The sequence below is a fragment of the Erythrolamprus reginae genome, chromosome 3 (assembly GCF_031021105.1).
Source record: "Erythrolamprus reginae isolate rEryReg1 chromosome 3, rEryReg1.hap1, whole genome shotgun sequence".
In the NCBI taxonomy this organism is placed as follows: Eukaryota; Metazoa; Chordata; class Lepidosauria; order Squamata; family Dipsadidae; genus Erythrolamprus; species Erythrolamprus reginae.
The window spans coordinates 109,618,671-109,632,996 of record NC_091952.1 but is presented as its reverse complement, the minus strand read 5'-3'; the positions used below and the strand labels follow the sequence as shown (position 1 = coordinate 109,632,996).

Below are 14,326 nucleotides of genomic sequence, written 5' to 3'. Positions count from 1 at the left end.
ATTATGTTTAATAAGTCAAAAGTATTATGTTTACTGAGTCAAAAGTATTAGTGATGTAATCATTGTAACTAAGAATAGAACATAGAGTTAACAGAAACCATATACAACTGTAACGTTAACGTTAAATACCAGTGAATTACATCTACTTCAAAAATGGAGCTGTATAATTAATCCAATATGAATATGGAAATAACAGAAAGAGATATATAAGGAACACTTAGATATACTGAATATAAATGAGATTCTTGAGTTCCAGTCTTTTTAACCATTTTAAACCCACTGAAGTAGCTGTACCAAATTGTTGTGAAATATACAAAAGCATCTTCTTAGTAATGAAATAAAGGTAAAGGTTCCCCTCGCACATACGTGCTAGATGTTCCCAACTCTAGGGAGCTCATCTCTGTTTCTAAGCCAAAGAGCCAGCACTGTCTGATGACAATCCCATGGTCATGTGGCTGGCATGATTAAATGCCGAAAGCGCATGGAACGCTGTTACCTTCCCTTTAAGGTGGTCTCTATTTTCCTACTTGCATTTTTACATGATTTCTAACCTTTCTGATCGACTAGCTCAGCATCTTAGCTACTGAGTCACTGCGTCCCCTAGTAATGAAATAGAATCATAATCCAAGCACTGATTTGCTAGGGAAATGTGTACTAACTAAAACAGCACCTTTGGAAAAACAGAGTATACAGATTTAATAATTGTCTATCCTGACCAGTGGATCTGTTTCATTTAAAAGATAGTGTAAAGTATTAATAAGAACAAAAAAAGAATGTTGGATGCATTGCTTAAATGGATCCTTCTAGTCATGTCACAAAATGATATCTCAAATGAAAATGGCAAATTTCCAGGCAGGGAACATATAGCATCAGGGCTGAATAAAAGAAATGATGGCTATTGGGACTCAGTTTTAGATATAAATGAATAAAACAACATGCCTTTTTGAAGATATGCTACCTTTTATTTTCTCCATTCATAAGAATGGAACTATTTCTAGCCCTTCCAATTATCTCCACCAATCAATTTAAGTACGATTTGTAAACTTATGCTGGGGATCTTAATTGCAGATAATTATGGTAAATTTTAAAACATTTTAAAAGATGAAGAGGCTGATTTCAGAGAAGGAAAATCAACTATTAATGTGCATTGTATATTATACCAGGTGGTTGAAAATATGGCAACTCTAGTCATATATTTCATGGGCGCTTTATTTACTGAACTCAGTCTTGACACAAATTCTAAAAATAATTTTTTATATAAATTCTGGCCTTTTACAATTGCTACATCTGCTGCTCTGAAAAATTTCTATAAAAACACACCACTTCAAATAACAATTATTTATAGCAGCTGATTAGGTCTACTCCAACTTCAAAAAGAATTAAATAGGATTTTATTCAAAACAGTTTTGATTTTCCAAACTGGATAATTTTACTTCCAGGACATTCATCTAATTTTGACTGAGGAGAAACAATTATTTAACCATCCTCTCCATCCACAAAAGATGACTGTAACTTTATAATATAATACATTGTAATATAATAATATAATGTGTAATATAATCACCCATCATTTTCACCTCTTTATTCACAATTTATATGTGTTTCTCTGTATTTCTATCAACCTTTGTGATAAAAGGTTCACATACGCAGATTTTATCTTCTCAAATGGTGCCGATAAGATTAAACTAATAATTTATCTGCTATTACACTGACTGTATTGGATAAATATTTTATTCAAAACTATCACATCTCTCTTAGCGAACATACCAGGAATGACTGACGCCTATTATCTATAATATATATCAAATTCTTACTAAACATTCAATGTCCAAAAGACAGAATTTTCTTCCGAAACATGGATTATATGTGAATGATATATCCCACCTCTTGTTATTGAATCAATTATTGAAATTTGTTACTTACTTTAAAATTTTGTCATAATAGCAACTAAACAATGTAAATAATTTTCTAATAGTGAGCAAAAGAATGGTGTTGGTTACTGTATATTAATATTTGTAGATGTTAGTTTTGTCAGTTTTGACAAATTCTAGGAGAAATGTAATACATGCTGATATGGGTTTTAATGCAACAATTTGAATGTAAATGTATTAGCTTTGTTGGCATATCAGCATATTTTAAAGATAGGATTGGATAAGGTCATCACTGATATTTCATGAACTTTCAATAGTCTAATATTGATTTCTGTACTGTACTGAAAACACACACACTTTAACACATGTATTTAGCTCTCTTCATAGAGACCATAGTAAATAAGCTTTCTTTCATGATAATTTGTACACTGCTATTTTTTTAATCTCTACAGCCTGGACTCCTGAAAGTGTTAAGAGTTGTTTCAGATCAGAATGATGAGAATGAAAAGCTCTCTCTGTAAACTAAATCCTGGAAATATCCTTTAGATATTTAAATATCTTTAAATATCCTCTTCATAATGTGGGAGACTAATTTCATGTATAAATGACAATTTTAACTATAAAAAGAAAATGTTTCGAAGCCATCGTCTTTAAAAATTGCTGCAGCCCTGACATGCTGATTTAATGTCCTGTTCAGATATAATCTGTACAATTTTTAAATTATATCAATATACAAACAGGCATTTTCAATAGCAGAAGCTGGAGAAAATAGATATCAGAACACATTTAGCAGTTTGTTGTTTGACTATGTTTGGTGTGGGACCAAATTAAAGATAATTTTGACTTGTATATTTTTCATTCAAAGTTACTATAGTTACCCATGGCTTCTTGAAATAAATGGTATATATTTGAAGTTACATATTCATATAATCATATTAAGTCTATATTTGTACACACTATAATGTTGCCTTCATTGTTTATCTATCCTGTTTATATGTTTTCATATTAATGCATATCTGAGACGATGTTATACTCTGCTATGGTTTTTCGATTGTTTACGACCATGATGGTGAAGAAATGGCACATGGAGCCATATTGGTAGGCACACAAGCTGAAACCTGGCATGCATGTATGCACCAGCCAACTGATTTTTGGGCCTTCTGGGACCACTAGGAGTCGGGTCACTAGAAAGGCTTTGAAGCCTAGGGAAAGCGAAAAACAAGCATTCCATCATGTGCAGGAGCAGAGAGGGTCACATGTGCATGTGTGTGGTGGCATGCAATTATGCATATGGGCACGCAGGCATGTGATCCCTCCCACATTCCCCCCTTTTTGGCACGCAAACCAAAAAAGGTTCATCATCACTGGTTTAAGACAATATATTATTATTACAAATATTTTGCTGCTTTGCTATATTTTCACTTTTGTATTCAAGGATCTGGGGAATTGTTGATTTTAATAATCCGGGGCTCGGATTTTGCTAGGGCTACTGACTAGGGTTTAAAAGAACATTTATGGGGGAAATGCCCATCAGGGAAGCTGCATCCATTTAACAACTGTTAACTGATTCACTTAATAATTTTCATAAAATATTGTCATAAAATGGGGTCTTGACTTATGACTTTAACCACTTATGATGGAAATTCCAGACTCAGTTATGGTCATAAGTCAAGGACTGTCTGAATTTAAATCAAATTTCATGGAAATACCAAAAGATTCTTAATAAAACCCAAACCTGAACTTTTGCCGAACTTCCGGATTCGGCGTTGAGGAGAACGCCGAGAAGCCCCCCGGCTGTTTCAGAAGGTAACAGCCAGGCGGCGGTGCTTCTCGGCGGCTTCCCAAACCTGAAAAGTTCGGGTTCGGGAGAACGCCGAGAAGCCCCCCGGCTGTTTTAAAAGGTGACAGCCGGGCGGCAGCACCCAGCAGAGCGCCATTTTGGGATCTGCGGTGGGTTCGTAAGCCGGAAAAAGTTCGTAACAAGAGACAAAAAAATTCCGAATCCCGGGTTCGTATCTCGAGATATTCGTATCATGAGGGGTTCGTATAATGAGGTACCACTGTAGCTGTTTAGGGTGTGAGGTAGTTGAGAAAAGGTGTCTTGGAGAACAAGTTTCCTAAGTTATATCTAACCCTGGACCCAGATAAATTGATTCATGACAACTTTCATTGGAGTGCAAACTAGCTTTTCCTGTATATGACTATTTTCGGATATAAAAGTGAGGTACATAAATTACAGGGTGCTATTTTGCAGTCTTATTAAACACTGGGGGAAGTGAAAAATCATTCACACATTTAGTAATCTTATTTCTAAAAAGAAGTCACAGAATACATTCTAGGTTTGGTTAATAGTGTAGACATGTTCTCCTCCAAATTCTTTACAAAAACAGATTGAGAAAGCAACCACATATGATGTTAGGTTTTTAAGGCTAGTCCAAAGGTGGTTTTTCAAGAAGCAACTAGACTTTGTGGGGTTTTTTTGAAGTTTCACTTCTCATCCAAGATCTGTCTGGATAGTGGGGGATGGAAGGATTTATATTCCTTGAAGACAACTGGTCATTTGGAAGGAGCAGAAATCCTTCTATTCCCAACATCCAGATAGCGCTGAGGAAGCTTCTTGGATGAGAAGTGAAACATCTCCAAAGAAAAAACAGAAAATCCATTGCCTCTTTGAAAAAGATATGTGTTGTCTTTGGGACAACACATATCATTAAAATTAAACAGCAAGACTTGCGTTTTAATTATCCTCAAAAGCGGGGGTCCCTGACAACTTTAAGACTTGTGGACTTCAACTCCCAGAATTTGTTCCACTGATTAATTGTTCTAACTTTCAGGAGATTTCTCCTTAGATCTAGGTTGCTTCTCTCCTTGATTAGCTTCCATCCATTGCTTCTTGTCCTGACCTCAGGTACTTTGGAGCAGGGGCCTCCAATCTTGGCAACTTTAAGACTTATGGACTTCAACTTCCAGAATTCCTCAGTCAGGAAAACTGGCTGAGGAATTCTGGGAGTTGAAGTCCATAAATCTTAAATGTTGCCAAGCTTGTAGACCTTTGCTCTAAAGCTACGATGTTTACATGGGTGATTTCAAGGAAAAGGAATTTTGTCAGAACCCACACATTTTTATTAATCTTGCATTTCCCCTTTTTGGTTGTTTTGGTGACTGGGTTATTTGCAATCTTTTTAAAAGGTATAATCTACCCAGAGAATCCTAGTTTTTTTGCTTTTTTAAAATGAAAGTATAATTAAGACTAATAAGGTATCACTGTTACTCAACTTAGGGAACTAAAGAATGTTATTTATTCTGGACTCAACTTAGGGAACTAAAGAATGTTACTTATTCTGGACTTTAAACAAAGTGTACATGTTAATTACCACTTATTTAAATACCCTTGCCCCCTTTTAAGGGTTTTATTTGTGTAGTCCGTTCGTTTGTTAGATTTATATCCCAGGGTTTTTTCACTCAGGACCTCAAAAGAGATTATATGGGAATCCCCCTCCATTTTACCCGCATAATAGCAATCCTGTGAGTGATTAAACCATTCAGTTTCTTACCGGAGAAGAAGTGAGAACATCTGACTGAAATGAGAAGTAAAAATTATATTTTGCATAATTTCACATTTGTGAAATCCCAAAGAAAAAGCATTTTATTTCTTTCACTGAAATGGGGAGGGGGTGGTTTAAAATTTCTTATGTTAATCAGATTGTTCCATAAATGTATCTGGCATTCTTGTCTTGTCCTTTCAAGGTTAAACACCTACAGAAAACAACTCCAATTGTTTAGTTATGTTTAAGAGATTACCCATCCGTTACCATTGAAATTATTTATTCCTTTAAAGTTCTCAAGTTGAAAGATATTTTGAGCTCGGCTTAGCTGTTTAAGTACTTTCCTATCAGTATACAAGCTTAGGTATTACTGAATTTCTATAGGCTATGAGCCAAAGTGATAACACCTCTCTTTATATCTTTGAAAATTGTAAACCATATGCTATCTGGCTAAAGAATGCATTGATTGATAACTATGGACAAAAGAATGAATGCAATGGCCTTTCTTAAAACAGTCTTTTACTTTTCAAGGATATTCATGACATACAGTCCAGGAATTTTATCTCTAGATAAAGTTTATATTCCACAGCTGCTTTTTACTTCTGTGCAGGGTTTCAAGGTTTTTTTTACCACACAGAAATCCAAACCAAAATGTAATAACACTCTATTCAGTTCCTCATGTTTGTGCAGCGGTCAGAAGATTTTGACAGCCATGATCCAGAAAAGAAACTACAGTGATACCTTGTCTTACAAACTTAATTGGTTCCGGGACGAGGTTCTTAAGGTGAAAAGTTTGTAAGATGAAACAATGTTTCCCATAGGAATCAATGGAAAAGTAATTAATGCGTGCAAGCCCAAAATTCACCCCTTTTGCCAGCTGAAGCACCTGTTTTTGTGCTGCTGGGATGCCCCTGAGACTCCCCTCCATGGGAAAGCCCACCTCCAGACTTCTGTGTTTTTGCAATGCTGCAGGGGAATCCCAGCAGGGGAATCCCAGCACCGCAAAAACGAGTGCTTTGCTGGCAACGGAAGTCCGGAGGTGGGGTTTCCCAGCGAAGGAAGCATCAGTGAAATCGCAGCATTGCAAAAACACCTAAGTCCTCGAAACCCCACCTCCAGACCTCTGTGTTTTTGCGATGCTGCAATTTCACTGAGGCTCCCCTCGCTGGGAAACCCCCCCCTCCAGACTTCCGTTGCCAGAGAAGCACCCGTTTTTGCGCTGCTGGGATTCCCTGCTGGGATTTCCCTGCAGCATCACAAAAACACGGAAGTCCGGAGGTGGGGTTTCCCATGGAGGGGAACCTTAGGGGAATCCCAGCAGTGCAAAAACAGGTGCTTCGCTGGCAATGGAAGTCCGTAGGTGGGGGATCCCAGCGGTGGCGGTGGGTTTGTAAGGTGAAAATAGTTTGTAAGAAGAGGCAAAAAAATCTTAAACCCCGGGTTTGTATCTTGAAAAGTTTGACGAGGTGTTTGTAAGACGAGGTATCACTGTATGTGTGCATTCACAGTTTCACTGCAGTGCTCATGTGTATTGAGACATGCATGGCTCCTGGCAGGAATACTTATGACATCCACAATGGCAAACTCAGTAATTTCTTATTCTGATGGATCTATTCCTCTAAGTCTTGAGAAGTGGAATATATGCGGGTTGTGTGTTTGCATAAATATGTGCAATTTGGCTTATCTCTCATAATATGTCATATTAAATACTTCCTATGACTCATTCTAACATATTGCCAGAAATGCAAATGCATAAAGAACGTAACTTTAGTGTTGAACGGTGAGCCATCCTTCTTTCCTCCCTTTCTCTGTCTTTCCATCCCACTGTTTTTTTCCTAACAGACTGCCAAGAGCGAGACTGATCTTGGCCCATGTCTGAACTGATTGCTTGTGAAAGGTATTTCAATCAAATTGAGGGCAGCAGATGGCCAATTCTTAACCTAAAAATGTGAATGCTTGCAGAAAACTACTAAGCACAGCCTAATTCTACTTGCCCATAAACTGAAAAATTAGCTCTGTTTTTCTTGCTCGAGGCTGTGTTTACTGATGTATTTAATTCACCTTTTCCAGTTCGCAATCACTGGTAGTTCATTAAGCTTCCCAGAATTCCCTTGTACACAATGAAATGCAACTAAATATTTAGCAGGAAATTGCTTTGTGTGATATGATGCGTAGCTGACTGTTAATTCCTGAGGTAGATTTTTGCAGCACAAAGGCACTCCAAAATGCAACTGTTGCCTTCAGCAAAAGTGTATAACCAAACATGGAAAATTGACTTGGTGGCTTAATGGGCTTCTGGAGCAAGAATTCCCTAAGTCAGAAAGAGAACTCCATCTGCTGCTACAGCTGTAACTTCCCTTGTTTGTTCTTTTCTCTTTGGAAATAGCTAAGCAATCGCAGTTGGCAACTGATCAAGCAAGAGCCTTTTGTTCAGCAGAAAATATGAGCATTCATATGCCCAAAGTCAAACTCTAACTTTGCTGGTTGCTTCATACAAATTAAAGTTCAAGTGGACCCCCTCGCCCATTGTTTCCATGTATGATTAGGAAAATGAATATATTCCAGGAAAGATAGGGATTTTATTTTTAATTTTTTGATGAAAAGCGGAATTAGCAATTATCCTACATAGCAGAGGTGTCCAACCTCAGCAACTTTAAGACTTGTGGACTTCAACTCCCAAAATTTCCTAGCCATGGTTGAAGTTCACAAGTCTTAAAGTTGGCCATACCTATTACACAGGTTGGCCATGCCTATTATACAGAATTAAAGTTTTCCAATTGTGTTCAGTGGGATTAAAACAGTAGTTCACAACAATGAGTACATTATTTCATTACAATACAATTGATGATGAGCTTCTGATTATGTGAAATAACTTCAGTGAAGTAAAGAGAAATTAAATATTTCCCTGTGCTTTCAGTTCTGTGATGGTTCAAGAAACTCACGCAGGAATCATAAAAGTGATGAGCAAATATGAATCAACCTTAACTTTTGCGGGATTTTAAAAAAACATTGTTTATAATGCATTCACTTTAGGATACAAAGTCATTTCCATAAATATGAGGATTTAGTTGATTGTTTTAAATAATTTCTGTGCCAACCCATCCATAAGACTCTGGATGGCTTCCATATGTAAAACAATCATAAACAAGCCGTTAAAAGAGCCATTATTTTTTTAAAAAGTGTAAACTCCAACAGTAAGGCAGATGTAATGAAATTTTATGAACCTGGAATGGGAATAGCTATTTGCAAAATACTGCTGAACCTTAACAGTTGTATATTCTTTCTATAACTGGCAAGCAGGGAAAAACATTTCCATCCTGTCAAGGGAGCTATTAAAAAGATGATTTTTTTTAAAAAAAGAAGCTTAGTGTACTCACAGGTAAATGAGAATGAAAGTATGAATATCCAGTCTCCAAGATAGATATTTTCCTTTCAATAAATCTGACTAATGAGCTTTTTGCATTCTTGGTTAAGAGCAGTTGGTATAGGCTTGACAGCAACAGAAGCCCAAACAAATTAATATGTTATACATTATTTTTGTATGAACTAATAGAAACTCACTCTTCTGCCAAACTTATTTTTTTAATATTCTTAATCCACGACATTTTGGAGATAGAACTCACAGATTGAAGGGTAATGAAGCATTAACCCTCCCCCCAATTTTCTTCATTGTGTTTAAGCATGTACAGTGGTATCTCTACTTACAAACTTAATTCATTCCATGACCAGGTTCATAAGTAGAAAATTTTGTAAGTAGAAGGAATTTTTCCCATAGGAATCAATGTAAAAACGAATAATGCGTGCAAATTACAAAACTTTAAGGCTTAAAAAAAAAAGCAGTGAGCCGAGAAAGTGGCAGGCGAGAGGGGATTTTCTCCATCTCGCTGCCAAAATGTGTCCGCTGGAGCCCCGGCCATCCATCACCCGCTGCCCCCTCCTGCCAGGAGCCCGCGGAGGCCAAAGCTGGGTGTGTGGAAGGGCGGAACTTTAGGCTCCTGGACAGGCAGAAGAGCCCGGAGCCACTGCCTTCCCACCCAGTTGCCTTGCCTGTCTCCCTTCGGCCAACAGCACTGGCACCGCCCTCTCCAAAAGCCATGCCAAGGCCACCCAGGAGTCCCTTCTGCTAGGACAGGTTGGCAGGACAGGGTGGAGCGGGGGCTTGAGCTGCTGCCAGGACAGGTTGGCGGGGGGACGGCCTCCAGCCATCTCCCCTGCACAGCCCAGGTCTGCTGGCGAGAGCTTTGCCTCAGCCATTTCTTCTGAGGGTGGCCCGCTTTCTTCTTTCCTTAGTGCGGAGATGACGCCCTCCCCCCCCCCCCCGTCGCCTCCTCTCTGCCGGGCTCTCCCTGCTTTCCTCCTGTCTGCCCTCCCTCCTTCAAAGGAAGTGAGGGGAGATTTGACAGAATGACTGGCAGCTTTATTTCAATTCTTCTGTCTGGAAGATCCCAGGTGTTTCTTTCAAAAGCGTCCTCGCCTTCGAGATAGTCCCCTGTCAAAGGGGAACAGAGGCAGGGTGCAGGAAAAAAAAACCTTTGGCATTGCAGACTCCAAAGAGGTTTTTTGAACAAAGATAGACAATAAAAAGAATTGGAACCTTGGGGAAGGAAATGCAGTGGGTAGAAGGATAGAGTTTATTGCCACATTTGACTGATCATGAAGAGTCATATTAAACCACCATCCAGCGAATTGGTGCCTCCTTCCCTGTGCGAGAGGGGCTTGAGCATAGGGGGACACTGGCGAAGGATTTGCCTTCCCCCACATCCAGAGAACAGGAAACACTCCCTTGGATTCAGACCCCAGAGAAAAGAAGCCTTCCCTTTGATCTGGACAGTCTGGATCCAAGGGAGCATTTTCTGTTCTCTGGACACTGGGGGAAGAGATAGGTCTCTCTCAGCCCCCAAAGAAAGAAGCCCTCCCTTTGATCAGGGCAGCCTGAATCCAAGGAAGAGACTTATCCCTTCCCCCAGCGTCCAGAGAACAGAAAAAGCCACCGACTGAGAAGCCTTTTAACTTTTTTTGGCCTCTTGTTTGTTCCGTGGGGGAGTGGGATCAATAGGAGGAGGAGGGGGAGGGTGTGCATCGCTTCCTGCTTTGGCTGCTTCCTCGTCCAATTAAGACAGTTCTCGAGCCTGTGGGGGGAGTGGGGAGTTTGTTGTGTGTGTGTGTGTGTGTGCTGCCACTTTCCATTGGGGAATCCCGGCGGTGGCAGTCACAAGGCAGAGGAATCCCTGCGGCAGTAAGAGAGCGCACGAACCTGGGCTCAGGTTCGTAAGTAGAAAATAGTTTGGAAGTAGAGGCAAAAAATTCTTAAACACCGGGTTCGTATCTCAAAAAGTTCGTTAGTAGAGGCATCCGTAAGTAGAGGTACCACTGTCTTTTGAGAATTAAGTATTTTTAAGGAATGGGAGGTTCTTTTTCTTAATCTAGTAGCAAATAGATACTCCCTCCCCTTTACTGGAGACTTATATGATGTATATCTCTACCTTGTCATATCCATGGCAGTATCATTATGCATGACAATAGGAAGAGGATAAGATTTTGTTCATATCACATACCAGGGACTAGACTGCAATTTAAATTATCACACAATTGCAGACAGCTGGAGGTGGGGGGAAGGAATGTGTGATCGTAAGAAACCAGTGTTAAATGCTGGTCTGATTTTCCTTTTTTTTTAAAGGACAAAATATATTAAGACTGGAGATAAGAATTAAGAAAAGAAAATCTAATCCTGTAAAACAAAGCAGAATAAGCGGACACGAGTTCGCGGAGAGGGGCGGCATACAAATCTAAATAATAAATAAATAAATAAATAAAAATGAACATAAAAATCAAAAGAACCATGTCCATATTTTACCGAAGCTTTTTTACCTCACCTTTTCCCTCCATTTTTACCATTGTAAGGTCCTCTTGTTCTTTCAGTAATGTAGAGAGGATAAAATGAAACTAATTATGGAGTATTGTAGAATTAATTTTGAGAATCACGAATAAAAAAGAATAGAAGGAAATCCAATATTTTATTTAAAAGAAAATACTGTGCAATATGATCTTGATATTTGCAATTAAAACTGAATTAATGTTTAGAACAAATGAAGGATGTGTTAAACAGTATTTTCTATGAAGTTCATTGGTTGGCATATGGTTCCAACTCATTGATTCAATTCCATGGTGGATCATATTCAAAAGACATGTATGATTGATAACTGCAGTGAAAAAGATAAAAAAGAAACACAACCAAAATGTAGGAAGGTACATAGACTTATGCAAATATTTAATATTTCAGCTTGTACGTGACACTTCGTTGTAATTTAAAGTGAGAAAAAGTTTAAATTTCTTTAGCTGTCTAGAAAGGGAATAAATGCCCATTTGAAATATATGGTCATAAATCTTGATACTTGCATGAAAACATCAGATGCTATATAACTAAGCCGCCCCGAGTCTATGGAGAGGGGCGGCATACAAATCTAATAGATAGATAGATAGATAGATAGATAGATAGATAGATAGATAGATAGATAGATAGATAGATAGATAGATAGATAGATAGATGATAGATAGATAGATAGATAGATAGATAGATAGATAGATAGATAGATAGATAGATAATCTACCCAGAATTTATATTTTATGAATGTAGGAAATCTTTATCTCTGGTTTGATATAATTTAAATTTATATGAAGTGTCTTAGTCTAATTTGTTAATCCAAGTAGTCTCTGACCCTAATCTTCAATCTTCAACTTCATTAACAGCACGTTACCACTTTGTGTCACCCAGATGAAATATGATTTGGGGACTGCAGGCTAAAACACATGAAGAACAGTTGCTGGAATTAAGTATGTCTAGTTTAATAGAAAGAAGGACTAGGGGTGACATGATAGTAGTGATCTGATATCTCAGGGGTTGCCACAAAGAAGAGGGAGTCAAGCTATTCTCCAAAGCACCTAAGGGTAAGATAAAAAGCAATAGGTAGAAGCTAATTAAGGAGAGAGGCAACCTAGAACTAAGGAGAAATTTCCTGGCAGTTAGAACAATTAATCAGTGGAACCACTTGCCTCCAGAAGTTGTAAATGCTCCAACACTGGAAGTTTTTAAGATGTTAGATAACTATTTGTCTGAAGTAGGGTTTCCTGCCTAAGTAGGGGGTTGGATTATAATACCTCCAAGGTCCCTTCCAACAGTTTACACATGGTATGTTTGTGTGTATGTTTGCTTTTAATAATGGGGTTTTTAGTGTTTTTTAAATTATTAGATTTGTTTTTACATTGTCTTTGTTATTGCTGTGAGCCGCCCCAAGTCTACGGAGAGGGGCGGCATACAAATCTAATAAATAATAAAATAATAATAATAACTCTGTTATTCTATTCTATGTTTTTGTTGAATGCTGTTGACATGACCTTTTTTAAAAAAAAATCAGTAGTAGCTAAGAAAACAAACCTTTCAGATCGTGACCTCTCTTTTCTAAAAACTTAACAAAATATAGATAGTGAATTGATGGCTATAAGCTAGAGCAGGGTAACTTGCATACTGTAGATAGTTGGGTGTTATTTTCTAGTCTTCAAATTTCTGGGAAATGTGTAGTGAAATTCTCTGTCCCTCTCCCCCCCTTCCCCCTCCCCCCCAATTTTCTTTGTCATTTGAGTGTTCCAAAAAAAGGGACTTACCAAACTGCTATATAACATACTTTCATCTACAAAGATTTTTCTCTTTAGAAACAATTTGATTCAAATGTTTGAAGGCTTTCTTTGGTCTGCTAATGTAGTCATAGCTTGGAGACAGAATTTGTTTCATGAGAAGCAGAGATTTGGATAAGCAAGATTACTTACTGGCTTAAATTGACAAGTTTAGTCCTTATGAACTTGCTAGATAACTTTCACTCAAATTGAAAGAAGACCTTGGCGATAAAACTATACAATTAAGGTCTTTTTAAATTGTCTTGCAATCCTTGGATTTCCCTAAAGGTAAATATATTTCAAAATTGGTAAATAATAGATATTGATTTATAGAGAAATAATGCGAAGGACACAGAAATAAAAGCTAAAGAAAACATTTTCCTTGGATAATTTCTTTTAATAGAATAGATTGCAAAATACCACAAGGCTTTCATCTTAGCTTGTTTTAATATCCTGTGTTTGTCCTTACTGGAAATATTGATATATCTCTTTGCATGTGTTTTCTTCGTGCAGATACAATTGATATTATGTCACATTTGCTGTTATGTCATTAGTTTTATAATGATATCCATAGCTAACACAAGATTATATAAATGTTTCAGTTTATTAACTGTTTCAAATTGATTTTGCTTTGGGATCATATTCTGTGACCTGTTTTCTAATCATGGACCATAATAATTTATACGATTTAATATAAATCTGATAACAGCAAATGTAATTAGAATATATCCCTTATTCCAACATTTAACAATAGATTTTTGTTTTCTGATGAGGACATTTGCTTTATACTCTTTGAAATACAGTACTAACATCACCACCAAAAAGACTTATACTAATAAATTTCAGATTGGTTTTGTAATTAATAAAATGGTTGAACATATTAATTGTGATACCTTTAAGCAGTCAAATGCCCTATTTTTCATCTTTTCATTTATCATAGTTGTCTTCCATTTTAGGGTATAACATTACTTTTGGGCTCAGTGCAGATGATGTTTATTTTGGTGGTAGTGCATATTATAATTTCAATAATAGTGTAAAATATACAAACTGGAATGCAAATCAATGTATATGTAAATATTAAAATATTTTCAATATTGTTGAACTGTGGAGAATGATTTTTATTGTTTTTTAATTATAGTTTATTTTTTTGCTCACCATTTTTGCATTTTTCCTATCCTACAATATTGTCCTTGAGAAAAAATGGATTGAAATTTAAAATTGTTCAAGGAAGGAAAGTCTCTT

At 37.2% G+C, this 14,326-nt stretch overlaps 1 protein-coding gene across 1 annotated transcript in view; it reads left to right on the top strand.

The window, feature by feature from the left end:
- KCNT2 (potassium sodium-activated channel subfamily T member 2) overlaps positions 1 to 14,326 on the top strand; it is a 295,119-nt gene that overhangs the window by 261,824 nt on the left and 18,969 nt on the right. The window lies entirely within an intron of this gene.